General features: G+C 45.3%; 1 protein-coding gene across 1 annotated transcript in view; it reads right to left on the bottom strand.

Annotated features, from left to right (window-relative positions):
* The window catches only part of usp34 (ubiquitin specific peptidase 34), a 329,850-nt gene that overhangs the window by 28,369 nt on the left and 286,342 nt on the right, over nucleotides 1-15,139 (bottom strand). The gene's annotated exons all lie outside the window — the stretch shown is intronic.

Here is a 15,139-nt window from a genome sequence, read left to right as displayed (position 1 = left end):
ATCCACAATTAATGGATGATGGGGTACTCTGTACTTCACAAACTCATCTTTTTGACAAATATGAAAAGAACATGGTAAATATGGTGGATATGACAGATAAAGTGATTCTCATGCTGAAGGTTAGGATTGAGCAACCTGTCCTGCCAATATACACAATCAGCTCCTGCTCCTGTACCCCCACTTTATATTGTCTTTTAGTGTTTTTCCTACCAAATGCATCTCCCTACACTCCTCTGTATTGATACTCACTTGCTACCTACTAGCTCACTCCTACACGTCTAGTGGAGGTGGTTGATGGGATTTGTTGTGTGCTGGTCAGGTGTGGAGGTCTTCTTTTCAACTTACATTAATGTGCATTCTTCATTTACCCCAGCTCAAAATGACCTGTGCTGGATACATGATAGCCAGGAAATCTACTCTACAGCATCCTCTGCCAGAATCAGCTAGGGAAGATATTTCAGATTCTTGTCAGTCAGTGGTGAATGGGCACCCCTGCTGGAGAAGCTAAGGACTTTTGCATGGAGCACTATTCTTATCCTCTACTTGGGGATCTACCTCAACCCTGATGAGGGTGTCTGGCCAGTGGACTGGCAAGAGCTGAAGTCAAAATCACCACTCAACTAGGGTGCTGGACAAGATACTCCAAATGCTTAACATAAACCATTTAACGACTGCCATGTTGTGCTATCAATTGGCCACTTTGATATCCGCCAGAGTTGGTCACTAAGATACAGAAAATTCTCGTTGACTTCTTCCAGAACAGAAGACTGAATTGGTCTCTGCTGTAGATCTGAGCTTCCCACTTAGAGATTCAAGTGCTGGTATGCCTTTGCAAACAGGTGACAATTTTGCACCTGCAGACCATGCTGTGATATTTTTATGTAAAGCCCCTCTTTAGTAGCATGTAGTAGCAACATACTTTTTCCAGAAGCAAAGCTTCAGCTATGTTATACAGTCCCTGTTCATAGACCTCATTGGTCTCAGTGACTTGCAGGAATTGCCTGTCTTTTAGCAGGGCTTGACCAAGGTTAGGAATAAGGTTGCCTTGACCACAAACTTTATCCCATTCAGGAGTAGCAAACTGCATCAAGGAGCCATTACTCAGGAAACTGCACTTTTACCAAGTCAGATTCACATGGCTGGCAGGAGGATAACTCGGGCTGCTCAGAGGATCAGAGTGAGGGACCACAATGAATATAGAGGGGCAGGATAGATGTCGCCAGAACTTCTTGATATGCATCAGTAGATTTCAGCTCACAGACAAAGTCATCCAGAAATTAAGAAAAGTTGTGTTTGACCCTGACAACACTTTTGATCTCATGGTGGCTCAAGCATGTGGTGGACTTCCACCCAACGTGATCCTCATTTGGGCAGAATTTCATATTAGCTCCAGAAAAGCCAATCCCATATTTTGGGAAGTCTTGCAAAAATTGCCCCCGTGCCATTCTGTACACAGACGTTTCTGGCCAGAGGATCTGGCTTTAAAGGCATTGCATGCAATGGTCTGATAAGGAGTTTCACAGTCTCCCATGCCACCCTTTTTTTTGCGACCTTTGAGTGTTCCAATATACAAAGACTACACTTGACTATATTTTGAAGATGCTTCTTCTTAATTTCTGGCTGCACTTCAGCCACATCCTCCTTCGCTTTGGCCACCTGCTGAGGTGAGTCTGGCCACAGTGGCTATCAACAGATCCAAGCCATGGAGGGCATTGTTAGACCCAACTGCCTACCGCATCACCAAACCAGCCTAGTTCGTCCCCTCCCCCCACTGCACCACACAACCAGCCCAGCTCTTCCCCTCCACCCACTGCATCCCAAAACTAGTCCAACCTGTCTCTGCCTCCCTAACCTGTTCTTCCTCTCACCCATCCCTTCCTCCCACCCCAAGCCGCACCTCCATCTCCTACCTACTAACCTCATCCCACCTCCTTGACCTGTCCGTCTTCCCTGGACTGACCTATCCCCTCCCTACCTCCCCACCTATACTCTCCTCCCCACCTATCTTCTTTTCTCTCCATCTTCGGTCCGCCTCCCCCTCTCTCCCTATTTATTCCAGAACCCTCACCCCATCCCCCTCTCTGATGAAGGGTCTAGGCCCGAAACGTCAGCTTTTGTGCTCCTGAGATGCTGCTGGGCCTGCTGTGTTCATCCAGCCTCACATTTTATTATCTTGGATTCTCCAGCATCTGCAGTTCCCATTATCACTGCCTACCTGCCTCTTATGATTACATCCAGGTGACCTTGAAAACGGTATATCTAGTGTACATTGGTACATTTGAAGTCTTTTATGAATAGTGGTTAAAAAGGGACTGGAGTTCTTCATCATCACTGAGAATAACATTAAAGGAAATTTGCAGAATTAAATCATAGTTTCGTATTTGTATTAGTGGGCTTTAAGGGACTTTCAGTGAGTTAGTTTTGGTTTTTTTTAAAAACTATTGTCTTTTCAAAGGAGTAGGAAAAGGGACTGCTAGGATACTGGAAGTTGGGGCAGGAGTTTTCATGAGAAATCAGCGATCTGTAAAACTTTCTGTGAATATTTCTATTAAGGATAAGCTCGGTGTCTTATTTCCTTTTTCACCATCTGTCTTGGATCCAATTTACTAGGGTCACCACCCCCAATTTACCATCTACAATCTAGCATCTACATACATGCTGCATCTCCTTCTACCTGTAAGGAAGTGGGGCAGTATGAAAGAAACAGGCTAAATAACCCAGGTAGTCAAGGCTCATGCTGCTTCCCCTTCCCTCAACCCTGTTCCCAGGTCAAATGTGGGCGTAGCTGCTGGTCTGGATTTGGGAGGGGAATGTCCACCTGGACCTGGAAGAGAGACAGAACGAAACCGAACACCTTAAAACGAATGCCTATCCCAACCAACACCCCCCCCCCCCCCCCACCGACTAATTCCGGTAGCATGAGGCAGCTCATAACCTCATGTTCATGGTTCCTATGTCTATAAGAGATCCAAAGTATGACCATGACATGTGTTAATTTGATAAATATTCCATCAGTAAAAGGAGGAAGCTGGACTGAGTCTGACTTCCGCATCCAGTTATTCACATTTCACAGTCCTGCATTAAAGGAGACAATTAAATTCCTCACAGATCACCCTTCCCCTGCCCCAATCACATCAGGAAACCATTTTTTCTAAAAACAATAAGCTAATCAGACAGAGATAGTAGGAACAGCCGATGCAAGAGAATCTGAGATAACAAGGTGCAGAGCTGGATGAACACAGCAGGCCAAGCAGCATCAGAGGAGCAGGAAAGCTGATGTTTCGGGTCTAGACCCTTCTGCAGAAATGGGGGAGGGGCAGGGGATTCTGAAATAAATAGGGAGAAAGGGAGAGGTGGAAAGAAGATGGATAAAGGAGAAGATAGGTGGAGAAGAGACTGACAGGCCAAGGAGGTAGGGTTGGAGCCAGTAAAGGTGAGGGTAGGTGGAGAGTTAGGAAGGGGATAGGTTGGTCTAGGGAGGGCAGACAGGTCAAGGAGGCAGGATGATGCTGGTAGGTAGGAGATGGGGGTTTGATGTGGGAGGAGTGGATAGATGGAAGGATAGGTTAGGGAGGCGGGTACAAGATGGGCTGGTTTTGGAATGCAGTCAGGGGAGGGGATACTATGATACTTGTGAAGTCCACATTGATACCATTGGGCTGCAGGGTTCCCAAGCGGAATATGAGATGCTGTTCCTGCAACCTTCGGGTGGCATTGTTGTGGCACTGCAGGAAGCCCAGAATGGACACGTCGTCCAAGGAGTGGGAGGGGGGGGAGTTGAAATGGTTTGCGACTGGGAGGTGCAGTTGTTTGTTGTGAACTGAGCGTAGACGCTCTACAAAGCAGTCTTCAAGCCTCCACATAGTTTCCCCATTGTAGAGGAGGCCACAACGGCAACAGCGGATACAGTATACCACAATAGCAGATGTGCAGGTGAACATCTGTTTGATGGGGTAGGTCTTCTTGGGGCCTGGGATGGGGGTGAGGGGGAAGGTATTGAGGGAGGTGTAGGGGCAGGTGTAACACTTCCTGCAGGGCAAGAAAAAGTGCCAGGGTTGGTGGGGCTGGTGGGGAGTGTGGAGCGGACAAGGGAGCCATGGAGACAGTGGTCCCTCCGGAAAGCAGATAAGGCTGGGGAGGGAAAAATGTCTTTGGTAGTGGGGTCGGATTGCAGATGGCAGAAGTGTCAGAGGATGATGCGTTGGATCCGGAGACTGGTGGGGTAGTACGTGAGGACGAGGGGGATTCTGTTTTGGTTGTTACTGAGGGGAGGGGGCGTGAGGGATGAGTTGCGGGAAATGCGAGAGACACAGTTGAGGGCATTTTCAACCACTGTGGAGGGGAAGTTGTGATCCTTGAAAAACGAGGACATCTGGGATGTCCAGGAGTGGAATACCTCATCTCGAGAGCAGATGCGGTGGAGGTGAAGGAATTGGGACTTGGGGATGGCCTTTTTGTAATAAGGTGGGTGACAGGTGATGTGCTCTAGGTAGCTGTGGGAGTCGGTAGGCTTGAAACGGATACTGGTTTCCAGGTGGTTGCCAGAGATGGAAATAGAAAGGTCCAGGAAGGAGGGATCGGAGATGGTCCAGGCGAACTTAAGGTGGGGGTGGAAGGTGTTAGTGAAGTGGATGAGCTGTTCGAGCTCCTCGTCGGAGCAATCTAATCATATACATCTATGGCAGGTGGGCCTTGAAATCCGACCTGCTAGGCCAGACATAGGGACAGTATCGGTGTCACAAGGTCTTTTTGTGAGACCATCATTTAGATAATAAAAAGCCATCAACAACTAATAAACTACTCAAGAACAAATTCCAAACACTGCTCACTGAGGCAGTATGACAATAACAAAATACAAAAGGAGACGGAAAACAAGGGGAGGAAAATTAAATTAAAAAGGCGCAATGCGGGGAAATAATGCACTCAATTCCCCATAGCATTCATGTATCTATAAAGATTCAGCAGCTAAAGTGGAAGTTGCATAACCTCCAAAGATACCAGGAAAAAAATATTTTCCCAGTAATCCTGCACTTTTTCTTCCTAGTTAAATCTTCACATACTGCCCTTTTCCATTGAATTATCGACAGAATCCTTACAATACGGAAACAGGCCCTTCGGCCCAACGAGTCCACACCGACCCTCAGAGAATCCCACCCAGACCCATTCCCCAAACTCACCTATTCTACACATCCCTGAACATTATGGGCAATTTAGGTTGGCCATTTAACCTAGCCTGCACATTTCTGGACAGTGGGAGGAAACCCGAGCTCCCAGAGGAAGCCATTGCAGACATAGCAAGAATATGCAAACTCCACACAGACAGCTGCCCCAGAAGGAATTGACCCTAGGCCCCCGACACTGTTAGGCAGCACTGCTAACCAATGAGCCACTGATACTTTAATTGAACCTGCATCCACCGGAGGCAGTACATTCCAGATCCTAATCACTGGCTGTTTGACAAATGGCTGTTTCACTTTGTATTTGCTTCTTTTGCAAAGTTTTTTTCTGTGCCCCCTGGTACTTGATTCTCTCATGAATGAGAATGGTTTCTCCCTGCTCTATGCTGTCCAGATCCTTCATGATTTTGAGAATTATCAGATCTCCTCTTTGTTTTCTCCTTCCCAAGGAAAATAGACTCAACTTCTCCAATCTATTCTCCTAAATTTATCATCCCTGGATCAACTTTTCATAAACCTCTTCTGCACTCTCTCTAATGGATTCACATTCTTCTTTGAGAGACAGAGAGGTCCAAGGAGGTGAGGGAGGTGTTAGAGATAGTCCAGGTGAACTTAAGGCTGAGGTGGAAGGTGTTGAAGTGGGTGAACTGTTCGAGCTCCTCGTGATAGCACGAGGCAGCGCCTATACAGCCATCAATGTAACGGAGGAAGAGGTGGGGTTTATGGCCAGTGTAGGTAAGGAAGAGGGATTGTTCCACATAACCTGCAGAGGCAGAGAGAGCTTGGTCCCATGCAGGTGCCCATGGCTACCCCCTTTGTCTGTACGAAGTGGGAGGAATTGAAAGAGAAGTTGTTGAGGGTGAGGACGAGTTCGGCTAAGCGGTTGAGGGTGTCGGTGGAGGGGGAGGGGACTGGTCAGGCCAGCGGGACAGGAAGAAGCAGAGGGCGTTTAGACAGTCTGCATGGGGAATGCTGGTGTATAGGGACTGGACGTCCATAGTAAAAATGAGGTGCTGGGGACCGGGGAATTGGAAGTTCTGGAGGAGGTGGAGGGCATGGATGGTGTCATGGATGGAGGTAGGGAGTTCCTGGGCCAAGGGGAAGAAAATGGAGTCCAGATAGGTGGAGATGACTTTGGTGGGGCAGGAGCAGGCAGAGACATTCTACTGATGGGAAAAGAAGTGGCAAAACAGTGGTATACGGTTGGGAGAAAGATGTTGCAGCGTTCTTCAACATTGGTTTGGGACCACACAAAGTCTTATGGCACCAGTTTGAACATGGGCAAGCTCCTATGGATTACATTATACTGCGTCCTCTAGGCTAATGATTTGGAAGTCCACTATGTTGAATAACACTTGTATGAAGCACTGAGGGCGGGAAGGTGCAGAATGTAGACGAGTTGGGGATTTCAATGTCCGTGACCAATTGTGGCTCAGCAGCAGCACTACGGACCAAGCTGATCAACCCTTGAAAGACGTGCCTGCACTGTGGCTGCACCCAAGTGGTGACAGAGCCAACAAGAATGAAAAATATATTTGACCTAATCCATACCAATCAGCCTGCTGCAGATGTCTGACATTGAGAAAATGGGAAAGGACAACCACTGCACAATCCTTGAGGAGATAAAGTCTCATCTCCACATCGAGAACATTCTCCATCATGCTGTATGGCACTATCACTGAACCAAATGAGATAGACGTCGATCAGATTTAGCAATTCAGGACTGGTACATGAGGCACTGTGGGCTATCAGCGGTAGCAGAACTGTAATCAAACACAATCTCGAACTTCACAGCATGAGATTTTCACCATTCTACCTTTACCATCAAGGCAGGCAATTAACATTGGTTCAAAAAAGAGTGCTGGACAGCATGTCAGGAGCAGCACAAGGCTGACCTAAAAAAATGACTGTCAACCTGGTGAAACTCTAAAACAGGACTGCTTGTATAACAAACAACATTAGCAGCAAGTGATAGAGCAAAGAGATTCCAGACTCAGTGGATCAGATCTAAGCTCTGCAGTCCTGCCAAATTTAGTCATGAATGATGGTCGAGAATTAAACCACATACCAGAGGATTCAGCTCCACAGATATTTCTATTCTTAATTGCGGAGTCCAGCAAATCGGTCAAAAGGACAAAGCTGAAGCATTTACAACAGTCTTCAGCTAAACCTGTGCAGTATACGATCTACCTGCCTTCTCCAGAGGGCCCCATCTTCATAACTTCCAGTATTTGGTGAACTTGATTCATTCCAAGTGGTATCAAGAGATGTCCGGATACTGCAAATTCAGTATGAGCCCAAAGAACATTCCAGCAACAGCACTGGAGGCTTGTACATCAATTTGTTACAGTACAAAGACTTCACAGGCACCTACACAACTTGGTGGAGGTGTTCTGAATGTGAAGATGGGATTTCATCTCCTCAAGGACTGTGAAGTAGTTATTCTTACACTCTCACAGTCAGACGCATCTGTAACAGGCAGATTGGTGTGAATGAGGTCAAGTATATTTTGCCTTCTTGTTGGTTGCCTTACCACTTGCATACAGCTGCAGTCTAGCAGGTATGTCTTTCAAGACTTGACCAGTTTGGTCAGTAGTCCTGCTACTGAGCCACTATTCATGATAGACATTAAAATCCCCATATAGTCTATATTCTGAACTGGTATGTCCTGTGCACAAAAATATAGGATGATTCCAAGCTGGCTGATTATTGTCCCATCAGTCTACACTCAGATAACTTAAATTGATGGCACCTTCCATCATAAGTGTTAACAAGCAGCAACTATTTAGCAAAGACCTGCTTATTGATGCTCAGTGCCTGATCTCATTGCAGCCTTAGTTCAAACATGGACAAAACAGCTTACGTCCAATGGTGAAGTGGGAGCTTGGCATCAAGACTGCAATGAACTTAGTGAGGCATTAAGCAGCCCTGGCAAAACTGCAGTCAACTGGACTCAGGGCAACAGTCTCCACTCAATAGAGGCATATATGGAACAAAGGAAAATGGTTGTGGTTGGTGGAGGTCAGCTATCTGAGCTCTCAAACATCGCAAGAACTCAGATGCTGGAGTAGGAGCCAATACAGTATGGAGATTCATCAGGGCCCTGATTCTAAAAGTTGACTATCCTACTTCTCTGATGCTGCTTGACCTGCTGTGTTCCTCCAGCTCCACACACTGTTGACAGCTCTCAGACAGCTTTGCAGCAGTCTCTCTGAATAGTGAGCTTAGCCTAACCGTTTTCAGCTGCTTTGTCAACTTTCCTTATGAATCAAATGGCAGAGAGGTCTTTTCAGCCCACAAGTAGCTGATCTGTCTGTGGTCCAGTGGTCACTTATTGACAACAAAAGGCCTTCTTCCTGCCAGTAATGTGTGATTGGGTCTCAGGCTGCTGAATAGCTTAGGCTGTGAGCAAAATATTGAGAAGCCATACAATCTATACCAGCTCAGGATCTCTCCTTATACTCAGCAGTAAATTATTTTGGCCTTCCTTCAGCTGTTGCTGTAAGCTGTGATCTCAAAATAAAAGGTTATTTAAAACCTTTTAAGTGCTTTCTGTCATAAAAGCATCCAGAGAAAAAGACCAAGAAGCAGCGTTCTGATAAACAGTGGAATCACCTCAGGAGATTCTGAAAACAAGTACACTGTCCACTCCACAGTCCCCACTAGCCCTACCACCTTTCCCTGCAACCTCAGAGTGTGCTACACCTGCCCCTACACCTCCATCCAAAGAACCAGAAAACCCTTCCCAGTCCCCTATTTCTGAAGAAGGGTCCTGACTGGAAATAATGGGAACTGCAGATGCTGGTGAATCCAAAATGTGAGGCTGGATGAACATAGCAGGCCAAGCAGCATCTCAGGAGCACAAACGCTGACGTTTCGGGCCTAGACCCTTCATCAGAGAGGGGGATGGGGTGAGGGTTCTGGAATAAATAGGGAGAGAGGGGGAGGCGGACCGAAGATGGAGAGAAAAGAAGATAGGTGGAGAAAGTATAGGTGGGGAGGTAGGGAGGGGATAGGTCAGTCCAGGGAAGACGGACAGGTCAAGGAGGTGGGATGAGGTTAGTAGGTAGATGGGGGTGCGGCTTGGGGTGGGAGGAAGGGATGGGTGAGAGGAAGAACAGGTTGGACTGGTTTTGGGATGCAGTGGGTGGAGTGAAAGAGCTGGGCTGGTTGTGTGGTGCAGTGGGGGGAGGGGGCGAACTGGGCTGGTTTAGGGATGCAGTTGGGGAAGGGGAGATTTTGAAACTGGTGAAGTCCACATTGATACCATTAGGCTGCAGGGTTCCCAAGCGGAATAGGAGTTGCTGTTCCTGCAACCTTCGGGTGGCATCATTGTGGCACTGCAGGAGGCCCATGATGGACATGTCATCTAAAGAATGGGAGGGGGAGTGGAAATGGTTTGCGACTGGGAGGTGCAGTAGTTTGTTGCGAACTGAGCGGAGGTGTTCTGCAAAGCGGTCTCTAAGCCTCCGCTTGGTTTCCCCAATGTAGAGGAAGCCACACCGGGTACAGTGGATGCAGTATACCACATTGGCAGATGTGCAGGTGAACCTCTGCTTAATGTGGAATGTCATCTTGGGGCCTGGGATAGGGGTGAGGGGGGAGGTGTGGGGGCAAGTGTAGCATTTCCTGCGGTTGCAGGGGAAGGTGCCGGGTGTGGTGGGGTTGGACTGCCCTCCAACCATAATCCCTTTGCCCATTTGTTGCCCCTAATCAGGACGGCCTGAAGGTTCTCCACTTTCTTGACAAGTGGCCTGAACAATCCCCCATCTGCCTAGCAAGCTTCATTCTCACTTTGAATAACTCTTGCTTTCACTTGTCTCACTTTCTCCAAGTCAAAGGTACAGCAACGGGTACCTATTGTGACTGTTTCTTTGACTAGTATGTGGTACATTCCTTGTTCCGGTACTACGAGGCCTCACTCTCAAATCTTGCTCCAACACATCCATACTGCTTGCTGTTCTCATCTGGAATTATTAAAGTTAATCTGTTTCACTTCAGGTTTCCATCTTTCTCTCACCTTCAACTGGTCCATCTTGAGCTCTTCCCTTCAACATTTTAATTTCTGAGTATGGGCTGTCGAACAGAGCCATCGTAAAGCCACCAATTCCTCCAGTTACCTCAATTACATTTCTTCACATCCTGCTTCCTACAAGAATTCCAAACCATTCTCCCAGTTTCTCAGTTTCCGTTGCATCTGTTCTGATGATGCCACCTTCCACAGAGGTGACATGCCACTCGACACACCCTCTTTCCTTCTCAATCAACGACTGCTTCCTCCTTCTGACACAGCACTTAAATGAGTTGACCCATCACCTGCAATTCTGCCTCAACTCATCCCCTCTTCCAGATCAAAGTTTCCTCACTTTCAATCTCCGCATTCAAAAGATCATCAACACAACTCCCCCTCACCTTCACTGTCAGCATTCCATAAGAACCATTCCATTCATGACACCCCGGTTCACTCCATTATCACGCATAGCACCACCTCACAATGTGTTCCACTCATTCCTCCTCTCCTTCTGTCAAAAGCATAGATACACAGCCCCTTTCAGTTCTGAAGAACAAATATTTTGAACTCGAAATGTCACCTCTATTTCTCTCTCCACAGATGCTGCCAGACCTGCTGAGTTTCTCCATCACTTTATTTTCATTCCAGATTTCCAACATCTGCAGTATTTTGCTTTTGTAACAGTAAGGATGTCACGTTTGCAACACTGGTAAGGCAACATCTCAAATACTGTGTGTTATTTTAGCCTCTTTATTTTAAGGAAAATGTAAACGCATTACAGGCAGTTCAAAGGAATTTCATTAGGTTGACCGCTGGAATGGCAGGTTGTCTTGTTGACATATGAAAGATTCCAAATGGTCTTGATGATGGGGATAGGAAATTCTGTTTCCTTTTGTGGGTGAATCCAGAACTAGAGATTATGATTTTTTAATTAGGGGTCACCCCATTATGACAGAGATATGTACAAACTTTTCTTCTCGCATGTTGAGAGTTTGGAACGGTCTCAAAAGGCAGTGCAGGCGAGGTGACTGAATATTTTTAAGGTGGAGGTACAGAGATTTTTGTTAAGCAAGGGAATCAAAGGTTGGGAATCGATGGGAATATCAAATTTGAAATACAAACAGATCTTACGAAATGTCAAGCAGGCTGAAGGGTCCAAATAGCCTACTTCTGCTCCTTCGTTTGCGTGAGTGTTTCTCCTCTCTCATCCCCAGAGTCTCTGCCTTTTTTTCACCCCTCTCAGAGTGTACACATCTCTCTCTCTCACACCCTTTGAGTCTGTGAGAGAGTTTCTCCTTCTTCTCTCTTGCTGAGTCTATCTTTCTCTCCCTTTTTTCACCCCTAGGAATCTTTCTCACTGCTGCTGATCTGACACTTGGGCCGATGTACTGCCATTCAATTTCCAGCCACTTATCCAAGCACAGACTATATTTCTTCCATTCTTGCTGCAGAAAGGCTCAATGGTAACATGCTCAGGAGAGAAATTTCCTAAGGCTGGAGGAGTAGCACCTCACAGATTTGGCCTCTCACATACAGGCAGGGGCTAACTTCTCTCTCATTGTTGACTCAGGATTAAATTTTGCCAGGTTTACATCATCAAAGGGTCCAGGTTGGAAGCAGTCAAAGGGATGCCTATTTCCCTTCTGTAGCTATGTCTGCATCTAGGTGTCCTCGCAGAAGGAACACTGTTTGCTGGTATACCTCAGGCATTTTGAGACCGGTATGCATTGGATTGGGGAAAGGACTGGAGTGCATCATCACCATTTCTTGATATCACTTTAATCTGATCAGCTACATTTTCTTCAAAGATTACTTTCTTGTTAAAGTATCACTAGTATCTATTTCAGAAGGGGCACATTGCTGCTCGTCATTGTCAACCTTCTGGTTGAATTGAAACAGTTATAAACAGACAGACTAAAACTGTGGGTTCGGAGATACATGCTTGTGATGTGCAACACAGTAAACTACTTTATATAGAAATGAGTAAAGATTGACTACAGTTCTGACTCCACTATCAGCAGCTATACTTGATTTTTTAAAAAACAATTAAAAATGGATTTAGTTAAATGAATAGAGAACATTTATTTATTCTGGAAGAAAACAAATTGCTGGTAAAACTCAGCAGGTCTGGCAACATCTGTGGGAAGAAAGCAGAGTTATTGTCCAGTGACTTTTCACCTGAACCAAGCAGTCACCAGACTCAAACTGTTAACGTTGTTTTCTTCCCATATATGGCTACCAGACCTGCTGAGTAGATTCAGGGCAGAGGAGATTACCAGTGGATTGCAGTGGGAGAGAGATGCACTGAGGTTTTCCAGCAAGGAGGAGGACAACTTCTTCCTTGGAACCTTTCACAGTAGGGGATGCAGAAACTGCAGATGCTGGAGCCAGAGTCAATACAGTGTGGCGCTGGAGGAACAGAGTGGGACAGGCAGCATCGAGGAACAGGAAAGTCGACATTTTGGGTTGGGACCCTTCTTCAGGACTATGAAGGGTCCTGACCCGAAACATCGACTTTCCTGTTCTTCGATGCTGCCTCACCTGCTGTATTCAAACATTCTTTTCCCACTGCCAGAATTTATTTTATAGCTCTCTAACGATTAATCAGGTTTTAAAATTAGGATAAAACTGTAAAACAAAAAACAAGTAATTGATCAAAGAGTAGAAAGCAGCAGGTACTTGCTAGAGAAGAAGTTGCCAGAATTAGGTACAAGTCAGACGGAGTCATAGTCAAACTGTACAAAGCACTCCTCAGACCACAAATTGAGTACTCCACCCATTCTTAGATGCAGAAGCATAGAGAACAGCTTCAAGCAATTGAGCCAATATAGTGAATAGGCTCAGCCAGTGTTGGATTAGATAGCAGAGAAACTTTAACCCTTTAACTTTCAAAAAAAGGTAACTTGACACATGATCTTAAAGGTAGCAAACTGAAATCGGACAGCAGGACAAGCTGACAGGTACAAACAAGTGAAAGACAAATCTTGGACTAACATCAATAAGTTCATCCAATTTATACAAATAGGTAAATATACAAATAAATGAATCAGGTTGAATCATGAAGATGAAAACTTAAAAATTATTTAATAATTCTTTTTTATGGGCTAGGACTGTTGCACACATGGCCAATGGTTGTGGCCTATTCCTAATTACCCTTGACTTAGGTGGGTTCTAGGCCAGAGGGATGTTAAGAGTCAGTTAATTACGCTGCTATGGATCTGGAGTTGCATGTAGATCTGGCTGGAGGAGGATAGTAGACTGCCCTTCCTGAAGGCTATTAGAAAAACAGATGGATTTTTGTGACCACCGAGACCAGCTTGTGCTCTTGATTTGGTAAATGAATTTAAATTCCTACTATACATCAGAGACATATCAGAGATGCCTACTAGACCCCTAGGTGTCAGGGTAGCTCACAAACCAACAAACATCCTGCGACAGCTACTGATGAACTTAAAAGGGTCCCATACGCACAACCAATAAAACTAAAGTAATGTACAAAATACCATGCAAGGACTGAGAGAAACATAACAAAGGCAGAACTGGAAGAAAACTGACAACAATGATACATGAATACCAAATAGCCACCAAGAAACAGGACTAATTCTCACTAGTCTCAATGCGCACAGACAAGGACACAAATTCAACTGGGACAAATCATCCATTACAGCACAAGCCAAACAATTCCTAGAGGCCTGGCATTCCAACTGGAGCACCATCAACAATTGAATGGGCCTAATGTACTAACCACTGATAAACAGGTCCGGAAGTAATGCCAACCACCTCTGCAAACCGACGCATATAAATAACAAGCGGGACAAAACACCAATGCTTCATTGGAGGCATACTGACAATGTTACTGAGCAGGATGATGAAATGTATGCAATCAAACACACCGGCTTAGCAAGGCTACAACCCCATCCACAAACTCAGCTACAAATCTTCTCAAAAACTTAGACTTTAACTTCCACCAATTAGTCTAGTGATATCAACTGTGCCTAGGAACACTATGGATGTTTTAATTTATTCATAAATATCCATGGTGTTAAGGATTGGTGCTTCATATTCATAAGTACTTTTGTGGACTCTTCTTCTTCTTCTTGAAACCCACTTTTAACAATAACATACAATCTTCGCACAGTTTCAGTTGAAGAGGCCTTAATTTCGATCAGACTGAATAAAGTACATTAAGTTTGAAAATTATGGGAGATCTGTACAGAACATATGGGAAGAATGTTCTAATTTATAGAAGAGTTGGAAAACAAAGAACATTGATTTTAGTCAAAGGAACAAATGACAGTTGAGGGAAAACTTTTGGTTACCCATGATTGATTCAGATCCCAATGTAATTTCTGAGATTGTGACAGAGGTAGCATCATAGAATAAGAGAATCTCCATAGTGCAGGAAGAAACCAGTTGCCCACTCAGGCCCAGGCCCAGACAACACCCACCAACCCCATCATATCCTTGTGACCGTGCATTTTAGGGTGGCTAATTCACCTAAATTGACTCACAGGAAATTTAACAGGGCCAATCCAAATAGCTTATACATCTATGGACTGTAGGAAGAAACCAGTGCACCCAGAAGAAAGTCACATAGATACAGCAAGAACATGCAAATTACACACAGACTGGAATTGAATCAGGTCCCTGGTGCTGTGAGGCAGCAGCACTAACTACTGAGCCATTATGCCCCAAATTCCAAAATTCAGCTTCAAATGATCTATCAAAGGGATCTGGATTATTGTCCAAAAGAGAAAGAATTGGTTAGACTACAGGTAAAAGATGAATGAGCAGTATGAACTGGAGTTTCCTCTGCAGAGAGCTGACACAGATGTGATGGTTTGAATAGCCCTCCTTCTATGCCACAACAATTCTACGATTCTAAAGGCCAAATGATTACAGAAATTACTTTCAGACAACAACAACTGGGTAAATAAGTACAGAAAATATG

Source organism: Stegostoma tigrinum, chromosome 9, assembly GCF_030684315.1.
Source record: "Stegostoma tigrinum isolate sSteTig4 chromosome 9, sSteTig4.hap1, whole genome shotgun sequence".
NCBI classification, from domain to species: domain Eukaryota; kingdom Metazoa; phylum Chordata; class Chondrichthyes; order Orectolobiformes; family Stegostomatidae; genus Stegostoma; species Stegostoma tigrinum.
Note: the sequence above shows the minus strand (reverse complement) of the source record. Positions and strands in the feature narration are given on the sequence as shown.